This window comes from Hemicordylus capensis, chromosome 2, assembly GCF_027244095.1.
Source record: "Hemicordylus capensis ecotype Gifberg chromosome 2, rHemCap1.1.pri, whole genome shotgun sequence".
In the NCBI taxonomy this organism is placed as follows: Eukaryota; Metazoa; Chordata; class Lepidosauria; order Squamata; family Cordylidae; genus Hemicordylus; species Hemicordylus capensis.
In genome coordinates this window covers 176,537,146-176,551,723 of record NC_069658.1, presented here as the reverse complement: position 1 = coordinate 176,551,723, position 14,578 = coordinate 176,537,146, and the positions used below count along the sequence as shown (strand labels likewise).

At 48.2% G+C, this 14,578-nt stretch overlaps 1 long non-coding RNA gene across 1 annotated transcript; it reads left to right on the top strand.

Annotated features, from left to right (window-relative positions):
- Window positions 1-997: 997 nt before the first annotated feature.
- LOC128342240 (uncharacterized) lies at window positions 998-10,970 on the top strand. Its single transcript, XR_008314856.1, has 3 exons — window positions 998-1,590; window positions 9,395-9,481; window positions 10,461-10,970. It is a non-coding gene; the product is annotated as an uncharacterized LOC128342240 (long non-coding RNA).
- The last annotated feature ends 3,608 nt before the right edge of the window (window positions 10,971-14,578 follow it).

Genomic DNA, 14,578 nt, shown 5'->3' with positions numbered 1-14,578 from the left:
CTTATCCAGCCCTTCTTTCCCCCATCAGGAAGTCATGGCCAGAAGAAGTTTTCCGTTCTGAGATGCTCCCTTCATTTTGCCAGAAAGACCCAATAAAGGATGTATTAATTGCGGGATTTTGTTTTCAGTATCACACAAAAATTGGTGGCTTTCACATTTTCATACCAAGGACAATACATTCTATTAATGTTTTATTTTTATATAATGTGTACTGTTTATTGTAAGCCTCCCAAAGACATAAGTTTTGGGTGGTACAGAAATACATGAAATAAAATAAATCAATTGATAATGTAATTCTGCTCTTGGAATCTTATTTTCTTTCTCGCGGAGTAGTTCTTCAAACGGGCCACCATGCAAGCACATCGCTTTTAGCATGTGCAGGCAAGGCGTCAGCCTGGGCACTGCAGCCTTCCATAAAGATAAACTTTCAACATTTTAACGGGTGGGGAGCAGGCCGTGACCTTCCTTCTAGACGCCCTGATTGATTGGGTTGTGTCTCTCCAGTGGTGTTTCTGCCTTTCCCACTCTTGCAAATGTCAGGGGAACATCACTTTTCTAGCCTCCATACATTTTCTGCAGGGAAGAAAAATAAACCAGGCAAAAGAGGAAGCAATGTAGAACACAGACGTCAGTGATTGTTGTTGAAGGTTGTTAATTTTCACCCCCAGTAGGTAAAGCAGCAGAGCACTAAGGAATGAGCACACACTCCCGTCCAGAGTAGGTAGCAGAGGATAGTCTAGTTGTTGCAGCTCTTTAGAGAAAATGCATGGAGATTCTTGTTGAACTGAATACTAAGCATTGATTGGTGAAGTACACTTGGATAGGAAAGCCTAACCCTAATCTAAAGGCCAACATGATGAATAGGTAAGGAGGGAGACAGATGTTTCCATCGGTTCTCTAAGAGGAAAGGAAGGATTATGACTCATGAGCACAGGAAGTGCTGAAGAGTCAGATCAGGGCTCACAGAGTAGAGGCAGATAGAAGAGTTGAGGGAGACCCCCACTCACGACCTCTACTCCCAATGCCCCTAGTGGTCATCATTAGGATAGTTGGTGCAAGAGGTCGATGCACTGGAACTCCATCTCCAACAATTGTGACTGTGTGATTGGAAAGGCTGGTGCTACACAACCAAACGAAACCCCCCTCCTCTCTCTGGATGAGCTGTTAGGGCACCCTTTGCCTCTTCCCAGGAATCTTGCTGGCCAGCTAATTGCTCAGCTAGGGAGGCATCTGCAGTCAGTGACATCTAGGACAATGAGGACTAGTCATCCTGAAGAGGTGATAACGCACAATGTAGCATTACAGTGTAAGGACTGGAGGGAGGACTAGGCCTCGCTTAGAGCCAAATCAAAGGGACCAGCTCAGAGGACTGGGCGGGATTCCTGGCTTCACCCCCAGCAGAAGCTCTGGTCTCCTGGTGAGTCTGTCCCAGGAGGAGGAGGAGGAGGACCCCGAGGAAGAAGCAGGCCGAGAGCTGCTGGGGAGATGGGAAGGCCGCAGCCTGTGAGGAAGAAGGACCAGGACATCCGTGCAAGGCCTCCGGAGGGAAGTGGTTCTTCTGTACGGATCGCTGGGGATCTACATTGCCAGGTTACTGAGACCTCTCTCTGGTCATCTCTTTGGTGAAAAGTCCTTACTGCACCACTTTTCCTTGGAATCCGAAACGAAATCCTGGCTGCTCTGGGTCTGCCTTCGGCACCTGCCTTTGGAGGCCGAGGACTGCTCAGCCCTTTGGGGAGGGTTTGGCCCCTTAATCCCCCACCCCCAGGCACCGGATATGGGGAGCGTGTTTCCCCACATCAAAATAATAAAGTGGATGGTGGCAGCAGCCTCCTGGGAACCCCTTCCGGACAAGGATCCCACCCCAGTGAGGGAACTCCTCCCCGCTCCCCCTGGGCCTCTGGCAGGAGTCCTGACACACACCCAGGAGGAAAGGGATCTGGCTTGGAAAGACCGGCTTCTTCCTGCCTGAGGGATGGTGAGTCCTCCTTGCTGCCTCTCTCTGTGGGGACCAGCCAGAACTGTGGGCAGTGAATGCCTTGTGCTGAATCCGTGTTGCCATCCTGGTATGTTTTAAAGGGTTTCTTAGGGGGGTGGGGACAAACCATCCATCCCAGAGGGAGATAACTAGGAGGAGGATGGAAGGCACAGACAAGACCGAAGATCGGAAGTCTCCGTGAAGCCCGAGCTGTCCATTGATTGAAGTTACCACATCTCGACTTCTGCGAGACCTTTAGACTAACACTAGTGTCATCCCAATCTTGATTCTGAGATTGCCCTGGATGGACAAATGTTTCCAGGAGTCCAGATCTGCAGGGCTTGTGCCACCCCCACCCCTCATAGCCCACCAGGAGTGTAATGAAACTCCCTGGTTCTGCTTACTTCCCAGCACCGCAAAGACAGGGGAGTTGCTGAGCATCCATCAAGGCCCTTTCCATGCCTGGTGGGTCAGCAGCGGTGCAGCCACCTCCTTGACGAGAGCTGCTTTCTGTCGGTTTGGTTGACCTTTGGGGGGCTTCATCAAAAGGGAAGGTGGATTCTTCATTGCTTCCTGTGTTTGAAGCGGTGTCTGTGGTTAGGTTTGCCCTCACAACAAGCCTGTGAGGTAGGTTAGGCTGAGAAATGAGTGACTGGCCCAGAGTCACCCAATGAGCTTCATGGCTGAACAGGGATTTGAACTCGGGGCTCCCCAGTCCTAGTCCAACTCTACACCACACTGGCTCCAGTGTGGACAGCTATCGGATGCAGAAGTTGGCCATTCCTTCTCCTTGTCGCCTATGTGAGGAGGTGTGTCAAGCTGCACCTTTTCAGTCACTTCCCCATTGCAGACTTCTTGTTAGTCTTGTACTGCACTGTCTCAACACTCGGTCCCAGTTTGTATGTTTCTGGAAGAGTGTGCTTGTCTGTGGCTGGATCCCATACCGCTCAAGGAAGGGATATACAGGCGGACCTCAGTATCCGGGTGGGTTCCATTCTCCGCTACAACCGCCTATTCCGAAACGGCATATACCAAGGCATTAAGTCAATGAAGAAATCGCTGGGGAAATGGCCACAGAACGTTTAAAAGAGTGAAACAAAGCACCCTACTGTGCTCTGTGGGCACCCAGCTAGCCACCCACCCACCCCCGTCTTAGTCCTTTCCATTATTCAGCCAATTTTTTTGCAGAAAATAGTGTTTTTAAAAACTTAATGAGCTCCCTTTTACAAAACGGCATCTGGAAATATTTTTGGAGGATATTTTCGGGCATCTCCATACCGTGGATACACAGAAATTAACCATTTCTTTTCCATGTAAGCCGGGGTCAGTTGTCAATTGCCCGACCACGGATATGCTAAACCACAGATATAGGATCCATGGATAACTGGGTTTGAATTCAACCTTAGGACAACTTCAGCCATGCCCTTTTAATTCCACAATGCTCCCATGATCTTTGTAAAGAAGATCCAAAGCAGGCCCAGGGAATGAATGAAGGGGTTTCCTTTCATATCACCATCTCTGGAAGGGCTAAAACGGGTTCTGCTTTACAGGCAAGCCCTGTTCTCCATGGATCCTCCTACTTATAATGGCCAGGAGGCACGTTGGTGCTGGCCCTTTCTGGTCCTCTTCATGTAACCTCACTTAGCGACTTGGACAACTACGAAGCAAGAGAGTGTGAAGGGGGAGAAAAATGACACAGCACCGACAAAATGAAAGTGGAAAGCAGGGTGGGGAGAATTCCCCAGGTGCTGCTAGATTTTTCTCAATGTTGTTATTGGTATATTTTCACAAAATAGTTTTGGTGTTGCCTGTGTGCTAACAACAACAAAACCAGCTCACTGACTTCTAGCAGAGGTTTTTACTTTTTAATGGCATATTAGATAGATAGATAGATAGATAGATACTGTAGATAGACAGATATTTTATTCACGACCCATGGTCAGCTTATAAAACAACTAAAAATGGGAGAATAAATAAATCCTACAAAAGATTAACAGTTGCTAGAAAATAATAAAACATCGGTCACATACAGTACCAATCAAAGACTTAACTAGCAATTGCTAACAAGAAATAGAAATAGAAACTAAAACTTCAGGAAGAACATACACATGAAATAAAAAACTGAGGTAACCACACAGCATTATAGGGATGTGCGAACCGGTTCGGATCCGAACCGAACCGGGGGGGTGGTTCGGCAAAACCAAAACCGAACCACCCTGGTCCGGTTCGGACCCGGTTCGGATCCGAACCGAACCGGGAGAACCGGTTTTATGCACATCCCTACAGCATTAGAGCAACACTTCGCGACCTTATATGTAATAGATGGAGATTGATCTGTCCAAAGATAAGAGACACAAAAGTCTTCTAAGCATCCTGGAGAGGGTGCCAGACAAGGAGATATCAGGGAGGGTCTTAACTCTCTGTAAAACAGACAAGGGGGGAGGAATACATGTTGGATGGTTTCAATCTGCCTATAACCACAAGGGCAGATTCTATCTTCCCTAGGTATACTCTTTATTCTCCCCACATGCACAACCGACAGGAGCAGGTCATACCTTGCTCTAAAGCAGGGCTGGGGAACCTTGGCCCTCCAGCTGTTTTTGATCTGGGATCGTGGAAAACTCGTGTTGCTTTTCATTATCCAGGATTCTCTGCTTCAGAGTCTGTAGAGCTTGATTATGGCTCAACAAAACCAGATAATCCATGGAGAATCCCAATGAAAGAATTTTAGCATGGATTGCCTGGGCCAAAGAAGATTGAAAACTATCAACCCAAATGGCCAAAATCCATCCTTGAGGAGAGAAGTTTATCCTAAGCCAAAATGCTAGGATCAACATCCAAGCTCTAGCCTCAATTCTCAGAATACCCAGATCAAATCTCAACATCACAGAATGAGCACATCTTGGTGCTCTTAGTATTGTCCTAAGAAATTGATTTTGCACAGCCTCCAGGGATTTATAAGAAGGATAGGGGCCCTACTGTGCGCCATACAGTGACTGACTCCTTGCTTTGTTCTCCCTAGCTTCTCCAAGATAGGGCTGAGAGAAATTCCTGCCTGTAGCCTTGGAGAAGCCACTGCCACTCTGTGTAGAAAATACTGAGCTAGATGGACTAATAGTCTGACTCAGTATATGGCAGCTTCCTAGGTTCCTAAGAGGACAGCATCCAACAGGGATGGTATCCTAATGGAGAATTACACAGAGAAAGCAAGAGTGTGTTGGTGTGTTGAAGAATTTGTGGCTTTGGAGATTACAAACTTGGTTCAGGGGTGTCCAGCATCTGCCACATTCTTCTCCTAATCTAACCTAAGAGAGGTAGGCTGCAGCATTGACTGCTAGGTGCCATCCACCAAAGTGAGAAGCACAGAGACTTGCATCGACCAGCATGCCTACCAGGCGGAGGAGAAAGGTGTGTGGGTCTGCTGGCCCTCCCCTCCGCTCTGCTCTTTGGCAACACAGGCTTGCGCGTGGGCTTCTTGTATGTTACTGCGGATGACACTTGCACAAAACCATTCATGATCTTCTCTTTCGTCTCCCTGACGCACCTCAAGGCTGTCAGACAGATCAAGGAGAGGGACAGTACACACTTCTTTGCTTGTAACAACAGTTTCTAACTGAAGTTGAGGATTCCAATAGAAAAGGCTCTCTTCTAATGTGTTCCTTGGGATTCTCACTACTGAGTTTTGCATGGTGTCAAGACATGCTGCTCTCTGCTGGATTGACACCTCTTCCTGATCCGTCTGTTGTTTCTCATGTGGTACAAACGTGGTCACATCTTCAAGAGAAGTGTAGTTTTGTATTCCACAGCAGAGCAAATAATAGCAACTTCCTTACAGTACGTTCAATTGCAGACCTAATTCAAAAGGAGCATGGAAGTCTCCTGAGCAGAGACAAATGAAGAGGTTTATCTCTCCCTCCCTCCCTCCCTCCCTCTCGAATGTCAAATACATCTCATGGACAGCATCAAAACTTCCATATGGCCTAGAAAGCTGGGCTTTGGAATATGTTGAAGACAATCTAACTAGCAGAAAAAACCAACAGTAGGATGTTGGTGCACGTGTTTCCAGGGTCAGTGCCAGACTCTTTTGCGCCCTAGGCAAACACATTGACACTCTACACTCTGCGCCCCCCTGAGGTCTGAGGTCTGCACTCTGCTGCCTAGTTGGCCTAACGGTAGCACCGGGCCTGCTTGTTCCTCACAAGGGGGACACAGAACTGTAAGGCACTTGCATCTAGACCTGAAACTTGCTGAAGGTGCCTCCGATTACAACACTCTTTGAAAGTGAAGATCCTTTTGACATGTAATCCTGAACCTGAGACAAGGAAACCCTCCAACAGAGGCCAGGCTGCTTGCTTCTTGCCAGTGATGATGAGAACTTGCTGCATCTCTCTGTGTGAACTAGCCAAAGGTATGAGCAGGGACTGACTGATGTTGAATACATGTTGTGAAGGAGATGCCGACTGCTTTGGCTGCTAGCCCAACCAGAGTGGTCTCGCTTGGAGATGGGTCTCACCATGCCCTCAATCCCCCTTAGCAATGCCAGTCTCCAGTTGTGATGGTGGGGTCCCTGAAGGAACCAGCAGCCTCACCACCCACGGGCCGGTGAGCATGGTGGCAGCCTGGTGTGGGATCACTTCAAGTTCTGCCTTAGTGACCATAGACATGCCGTCTGCACCTACTGAGTAGCAGGTACTGGGTAGTAGTGGGTAGTAGGTACTGTCTGCATCTACATGAGTCAGCAGGGGAAAGGACCCCAAGCGTCTTGGGACGATGATGGTGCTGCTGTACCTGCGACCCCTTTCACCCCCTTTCTCCTGCTGGCAGCAATGGTTCTGGCGTGCCCTCGGCTAGCAGCAGCAGCTACTGCTGCTGCTCCCAAGCCTCCAGGATTCGAAGGGCACTTGCAATAGGGGGCTCCCACCACACAGGCCCTGCTAGGGCCCATAGCCAGCCACAATGTACAACCTGGGACACACCCTGGCTACGGGCCCCTGCTGCTCCCATGGCGCTCTTGCGGAGAAGCGCCAAAAGATAGCCGGCCATTTCCACCGGGGTGAAAAGGCGCAGTGCATGCTGAAGGAGAGGCAGCTTGAGCTGGACCTGCCTGAACAGCTGAACCCTCAGGAGGTTCCTACCCAGTGGAACTCTGACCTTCTCCGGGATGGTTTGGTTGGGGGGGTTTCTGCTTCATGCTGTGCCTCAGGAGAGGCAAGGAGGTTTGATTCTGTAATGTCCTTTTTTCTGCACTGAGTGTAATGCTGTTCTCTTGTCATTATAACGACCTGGTTTTGCTGGTTCTCAGATTGACAAAAGCAGTACTTGGCTTCCTTCCTTCCTTCCTTCCTTCCTTCCTTCCTTCCTTCCTTCCTTCCTTCCTTCCTTCCTTCCTTCCTTCCTTCCTTCCTTCCTTGAGTTCTGGTTTGGTAGTCTGTGTGTGAGATGGTGTTGTGGAGAGAAAGGGACTGTGGCAGCTCAGCTCTATGTGTCTGTGTGTAATATTTCTTGGTGATTGCCATGATGAGCTCTCTATCTAGGGTTCCCTTTGAGGACGATCAGGAAGCTACAGCGGGTCCGGAATGCAGCGGCTCGCCTACCCATGGGTGCCAGAAAATATGATGGAGTAACACCTCTCCTGCAGTCATTGCACTGGTTGCCTATTGGCTTCCGAGTTTAATTTAAGGTCCTGGTTCTGACCTTGAAAGCCTTTCAGGGCGTGGCATCTGTCTACCTACAGACCCGCCTCTCCCTTTCCAGTTACATCCCTTCCGGTTAGATCGTCTCAGATGGCCCTTTTGTCGGTCCCTGGTTTCTGAGAGGTTTGGGGCTCTAGGACCCAGGAAAGGGCCTTTTTGGTTGCTTCCCCACTTCTTTGGAACACTCTTCTGGCTTCTGGGGGCACCAGAGCGGGTTGAGCATGATGGGTGCTACCCACCACCAAACCCACAGAACAATTGGGAAATCAGGTGGTTTTTAATGATTTCTTTTTAATTGTGTCAGGGTCATTTCAGTCCATTGCCATACTGAGCCAGATAAAATTACATCTGGTGAGAGCTAGTCTCTCAGTTGGTTTTCTGGGAGGACTAGTCTTCCCATTGGTCAGCCTTTTCCTTCCCACTGTCAGCAAGGTGCCATTCACATTTCCAATGTCTTCTTTGTGGTTTTATTGCTGTTTTATAGCCCTGTAACGCCAGCCCCCACCAACAGGCACAGTTACCATCCACATCCCCAGTCAGCTGGTGTGACTCCACAGACCAAGACATGGGTGACAGAGCATTCCTTCCTCCCCAAAGTTTTGCCCAGCAGCCAGGCTAGGTTTTGCCATTTGGTAGCAAGCCGGCTCTCTTACCGATGGATTATTGACTTGTGATGTAACCAATCAATGGTAGCCAGCCTTCATTCCAAAAGACTGTGTCCCACCCCTCTCTGTTTCTTTTTCCATTCCAGGTCTTAAGTCAGGAACCATTGAGTAGAGGGCCTTCCTCCACCCAGCCCAGTACATTCCCAAACACTTGCTGGCTTGCCATGATGCTCTGCTCTAGATGAGCTTCCGTGGGCTGGATCACCAGCCCTCCTCACACGATGAGATCTAAGATTTCTTCCTCCAGTGAAATGAAGCCAGCTCTGCCAATTAATCTAATAGCAGCAGTCCTGCACCTGGCCGTGTCCAGAGTCAACCAGCTGGACCCAGGGACGCAGGGATATTCTTATTGAGCTTTTTTTCTCCTGCGCCACAAACTCCTGCTGCTTCCACTCCCGGGCTACTTGTCCCATTTGAGACCACTTCAGAATCTTTTCTATGTAAGGATGCCACAGTATTGCTTTGTCATAATATGTTCTATGAAGAAGGGAGAATTCAGTGTCAACTGAAAATCTCCTGGTTGGCCCCAACTGGAACCCGAAGCGAAGCCCTGTAGTGGTAACCAGTTCAGAAGATGGCGTTCCATCATTCCATCATTGGTTTCATTCAGAAAGACTGGCATGATGCTTTCTTCTCAAGTCAAGTCCCATGGTTGTCTTTTTCTAGAGTTACATGGCAAGCTAAAGAGTTTGGATATTATTCTGTAGGAAATGTAACTAAACTGGTTCAAGGTGTTTGAACTGGTTACCAAAACACTTTGGAAAGTGAATATTTGACCCCACACTGAACGGGAGAGTTCCAAAAGAATGACCAAGTTAGAAATGGTGTGACTCCCTGCACAGGTGGTTTCTTACTTTTCTGAGATTTAATGTATAAGCTCTTCTTCCAGGTTAATTGTGAGCACCCTTTCCCACTTCCATATGTCCTGGTGGTTTCTTGGCCCAATTGGAATCAAACACAATACCACAATAAACATGAGTGCTTTTTCAATGTTGCATTCTCAAGACCGGTTGTCACTCATATACTCATGTCTGATCTTTTCTCCCCGCCCCCCATAGAACGAGAACATTGAGGCGCTCCAGAGGATGATCAGGGCTTTGCTGGAGGAGGCCCCCTCTGTCTGGAACTTAATCAGCATCTTGAAGGTAAGTGCAATGAAAGCCCTATTCAGACAGTCGGTAGTACATGTGTGCAGGTGTCTGAACACTGGTATGTGATTTTGTGTGCATGACTGTAGTTGCATTTGTTTTTAAAGTGAACCTGGGCACGGGCCCCTCACATGCCTGGTCCAGCTAGGAAGTGTCATGCAGTGCCTGAAAACAGGACTGCCTTTTGGTTACACGGTTTCCATTCACCCCTGAGCTCGTTCATGGTTCTTCTCTGCAACTTTGCCAGCTCTAACATAATCTGGCTGAGCTGGGCTGACCAGAACTGCACCCCATATGTCAAAGGTCTCTGCCCCAAAGCGTTGGAGCAGCTGTCTCGACCCAATTCCTCAGCCAGAAGGAGGAGGATGCACCATCTGGAAGCCTATTGGGCTACCTGTATTGCTGCCCCTCCTTCTGTTCTGCACTCCTTCCCTGCCCCATTGGCCCCAACTCCTGCCAATGTCTGCTTAAGGGTCGCATTCTCACCTTCTCCCTGCTCTCTTCTAGATTGCGAAGAGTCTGCCTTTGCTGTAGGCAGATCTTTAAGTCCTCCCCTACCAGTGACTCCGCCAAGGGCAAGCCCCCCAGAGGGAGGTTCTTTAAATGGAAACACCGCATTGAGCCTACTCCAGCACCACCTCCAACTCCCACAGGGGCTCCCCGGCAGTATCCGGAGTCACCATCGATGAGCAGGTGCCCCTGGTTGGGACTGGGGCCGACTCTTTGGGGAAGGTGAGACAGCTAGTGCTTGGGAACCTGGCAGACTTGTGGGTCTGAATGAAAAGGCCTTTGGTGAGAAGTCGCTTCCCTTGGGGAGATGCTAATCTCTCATTATTCATATGGGCTGGCTGACTTGGGATGTAACCTAGAACTGGTAGCCCGCCTTAATTCCAAGAAAGGGAATCCCCATTTTTAAATTCCAAATGGGAATCAAAGTCCTTAAACCCACTCACCCCCGACTCTTCTTCCCTTCCAGATCTGACTACTGGGATCTGACTACTGGAGTGGAGAAAATGGAAAGAGCTGAGGTAGGGATCCATTCAGAAAAGGGCCTTCCTCCCTAGAGCCCAGGACATTTCTCTGAGAGGCATTTGCCCCATACGGGATCTGAAAGCTCCCACTCTCTGCTCTGATCCCTTTCCCACTTCTGCATTATCCCTGAGAGGCAGAAGCAGAATATTCCATGGAGGGGGTGGGGTCCCCAGAAAGGACCTGAGAGCAGCCCACCAAGTAAGGGTGCCCGCTCCATTTCCAGGAAGGCACGGAGAGTCCTTCATCTCTAACAGCTCAATGCTTCTAATATTCAGGTCATCCTCTGCTGGACTGAATTCTTGACGTCCATTATTGACGGTATTAAGGATGCCAAGTCCTGTGAAAGTGAGATGCTGTCGTATGAAAAAGACAAGGCTGTGGATGCCGTACTAGAGAGTGAGATGTGGCAGAGAATGGAAGATGATGACCAAGCACAGGCTCAGTCAAAACGTGACTGCCAAAAGTGTGTGTTTGAGGCTGGTGCTATCCCAATGAAGTCCATGGGTACTGACCAACTCTCTTCTGCTCTTTGATCTCTGCCAGGAAATTATGGAGGACATCAAGAAGCATCCAGACCCTGGGTTTCTCTTGAGCCTCACCATGGACACTCTTACGCAACTCAGGTATGCTTATAGTCCACAGAGAAAGGGCAGTGGCAAACCAGGAAAGATCTGTAACTGGATCTCCCCCTTTTAAAAATATAGCTTTTAATTTGTTAAGTATTAGGGCCTTCTCCAAATCAGGTCCTTCCCAGACCGGGATTGGACCTTTTCAGGGAAAAGAGGAGAACCCATTACAGACCTTGCTGGGTTGCTATGTTCCTCTTCTTTAGAGGAGCTTCCATTGGCTGGATCACCAGTCCTTCTCACACTACAAAATATCATCTTTCTCCCTCCAGCAAAATGAAGCCAGCTCTGCCGTTCAATGTAAAAGCAGCCGTCCTGCACGTGGCGGTGTCCGGGGTGGATCAACTGGACCCAGGGACCCAAGTAAATTCTTCTTGGGCTTTTTTCTCTTGCAAAGAAAACGTGATACCGCTGTCATTGTGAGTGATTTTTCAATGTTGTATTCTCAAGACCGGTTGTGTCTCCTACTCATGACTTATCTTCTCTTTCCCTCCTTGAAGGAGAAAATGGCATCCTTCAAGAAGATGCTCAGGGGGCTGCTGGAGGATGCCCCCTCTATCCAGGACACAATTGGCATCTTGAAGGTAAGTGAAATGGAAGCCCTATTCAGACATCGGGTAGTAGATGTGTGCAGGTGTCTGAACACTGGTATGTGATTTTGTGTGCATGACTGTAGTTGCATTTCTTTTCAAAGTGAACCTGGGCACGGGCCCCTCACAGGTCTGGTACAGAGAGGGAGTGTCAAGCAGTGCCTGTATTCAACATTATGTATGAATTCCGGTCCTTGTGTCCAGATCTGCACCTGTGCACTGTCCACTCATGGTCCGAGTGTGGAACATAAGGTGTGAATGGGGCTTCTGACTTTTGCCTCTCCAACATCCGAACGTGGCCTGACAGAAAGAGGCAGCAGACCCCATTCTCTTAGTTTACTGAAGATATGTCTAGGTCATTTCCCTATTAGAAGTCAACTGGCTGAGAAGACAGAGAAAACATCACTCCCATAAGCAACCTTCAGAAATGTTGAAGATCTTGTCAACTTTATTGGGGGGGGGGAGTGTTTATATGGAATTAGATCATCCTTTGATTCCTTTGGGCCAGCAACCAAGGGATCTTCCTGTAGTGGGACAAATTCCTTCCGGGCTTAGCTCTCAGTAGCATGGCAAGGGATGATTTAGGCCAGTGCGATGACTCTGAGCTGCTGTTTCAACCCACAGGAGCTCCACAAGTACATCAACTCGGAGAAGCCCCGGCTGCAGACTCTGGGCCGAGAAGCCTACATTGATGCTCTGGCTCACGTGGCCAGACTGCCCAATGTGGAAGTAAGTACCCTGCTGTGGACATTGCTTCAGCATCCTCTGCTTCATCTTCTGCTTCAGCATCCTCTGTGGGACCCCTTGTCAGGTTCCAGGTTCAGAAGAAGACCTCCCAGTGTTCTTTGGTCACACGGGGGCTGCCGGGCAGCATACTTGCTGGAGAGAGGCTGTTTCCACTGGGGATCACCGAATGCCCCTGGGGACAGCAGCAGGGGCAGGAGGAACAGAAGAGAGCTGGCTCCCCCCAGTGTCTCTTCCAGCTGCCCAGTGCCCAGAAGAGCCACGCTACATCTTTGGGAATCCTCAACTTTGTATCCAACTGGATCATCTTCAATTCTTAGCTGCTTTGGATATGGTGTCACATTGACATGAAAAGTACCATTTCCATCTCTATTTCTGCAGCTGGCCACATGGAAGGTTTTCTTTCGCAAGGCAAAGGAATTGGATCATCATGACATCCAGAGCACCATCAAAGGTAATGCCAATATCCAGGGAATTGGGGAGCTCAAAACTGTCTCCTTGGAATCCCAGAATGGGCCTGAGCGACAAAGGTCATCGTTTGTCCAAAGAGCCCCAGTTTTGCTCTGACCTCTCTGTGGCAGGCCTCCCGAGTGGGCATGTCCCAAACTCCCAACCCCTCTCACAGGGGTAAAAACGGTTCTTGCAGGCAAAGACCTTGCAGCAAAACTGTGAGGTCTCGAAGCCATGCTTGCCTTCTGCTTTGCGAACCCCAAGGCAAAAAGTGACCCATTAGACCCTCCTCCATTTGTTCAACATGTATAAGTCCCTCCTTACCTAAATCAATTAACAACAGAATATTACTTCTTCTCTTCTCTTCTCTTCTCTTCTCTTCTCTTCTCTTCTCTTCTCTTCTCTTCTCTTCAGATGGCCTTGTCTTCGAGGACTTCCATGAAAAGGAGGATCTTTGTCTGATCGCCCATTTGCTTCCTTTTCTTTTTAATGCTCCTAAAGCTAGGAGAATAGCTGCCTGAAAGTATTATATGTTTTTAAGAATCATACATATCATACATATTACATAATTGATTTTAAGAATGACTTTGAAATGGTTCTGTATTGTATTTTGTATTTCCTTCACCCCTCCCCCCTTTTTTGATCTGTTATGATTTAATTTTTTGTTTGTTTTATCTTAATAAATACTGTTTATTGTTCTTATTCTTATTTGAATTCTTATTCTTACTATTAGTGAAACTGCTATATATCTTGAATTGCTATATATCTTGAATTGAAGAGCCCCTGGTGGCGCAGTGGTAAAAAAAAACAAAAAACTGCCGCCCTGTAACCAGAAGGTTACAAGTTCGATCCTGACCAGGGGCTCAAGGTTGACTCAGCCTTCCATCCTTCCGAGGTCGGTAAAATGAGTACCCAGAATGTTGGGGGGCAATATGCTAAATCATTGTAAACCGCTTAGAGAGCTCTGGCTATAAAACGGTATATAAATGTAAGTGCTATTGCTATTGCTATTGCTATTTCTGCCCAGACATTTACAAAGCAACATAACAGCTGGGGGAAGCACCGTGCCTTGTAGAGGTGCACTAGGCAGAAATTCATCTGGGGCATCTCTAGGAAGTTGATTGGGAAAGCTGCAATTCTGGAATGTCTGCCTAGACACATCCCTCCCCAGCCCAATGTCCAGCTGAGAGATCAAGGCAAAGTGTGGCTACATGGAGCCTCTTTTTGAAAGCCACCATACGCTCCCAGACTGTACAAAGTCTTGACAGCTTCTATGGTGCGGAATTTAACATGGCCACCTTCGCTTGGAATTTCCGTGCTTTTTAGAGTAGAACTGGAAATGGAAAGCATCTCAACTCTCATCTGAAAGAAGAGGTTTTTGGATGACTGGAGAACATTGAAGCCCTATTGAGTTGCTGTATCTAAAACTTTTCTGATCAGATCAGCTTAAAGTTAAAAGACGAGGCCACCTGAAAAGATGACACTACTTCCAAATGACAGTCAGGAGAGCGCTGAGGACTATTGCAGAGAACGAAGAAGGACCTAGTTTGGGGCCTTCTTATGTGGACCAGCTCAGTCTTTCTCCTATTCCAGTTGGACTACTGCAAACATTATTACTGTCCCCAAAGGGAAGAACTTTCACAGCTCTTCCT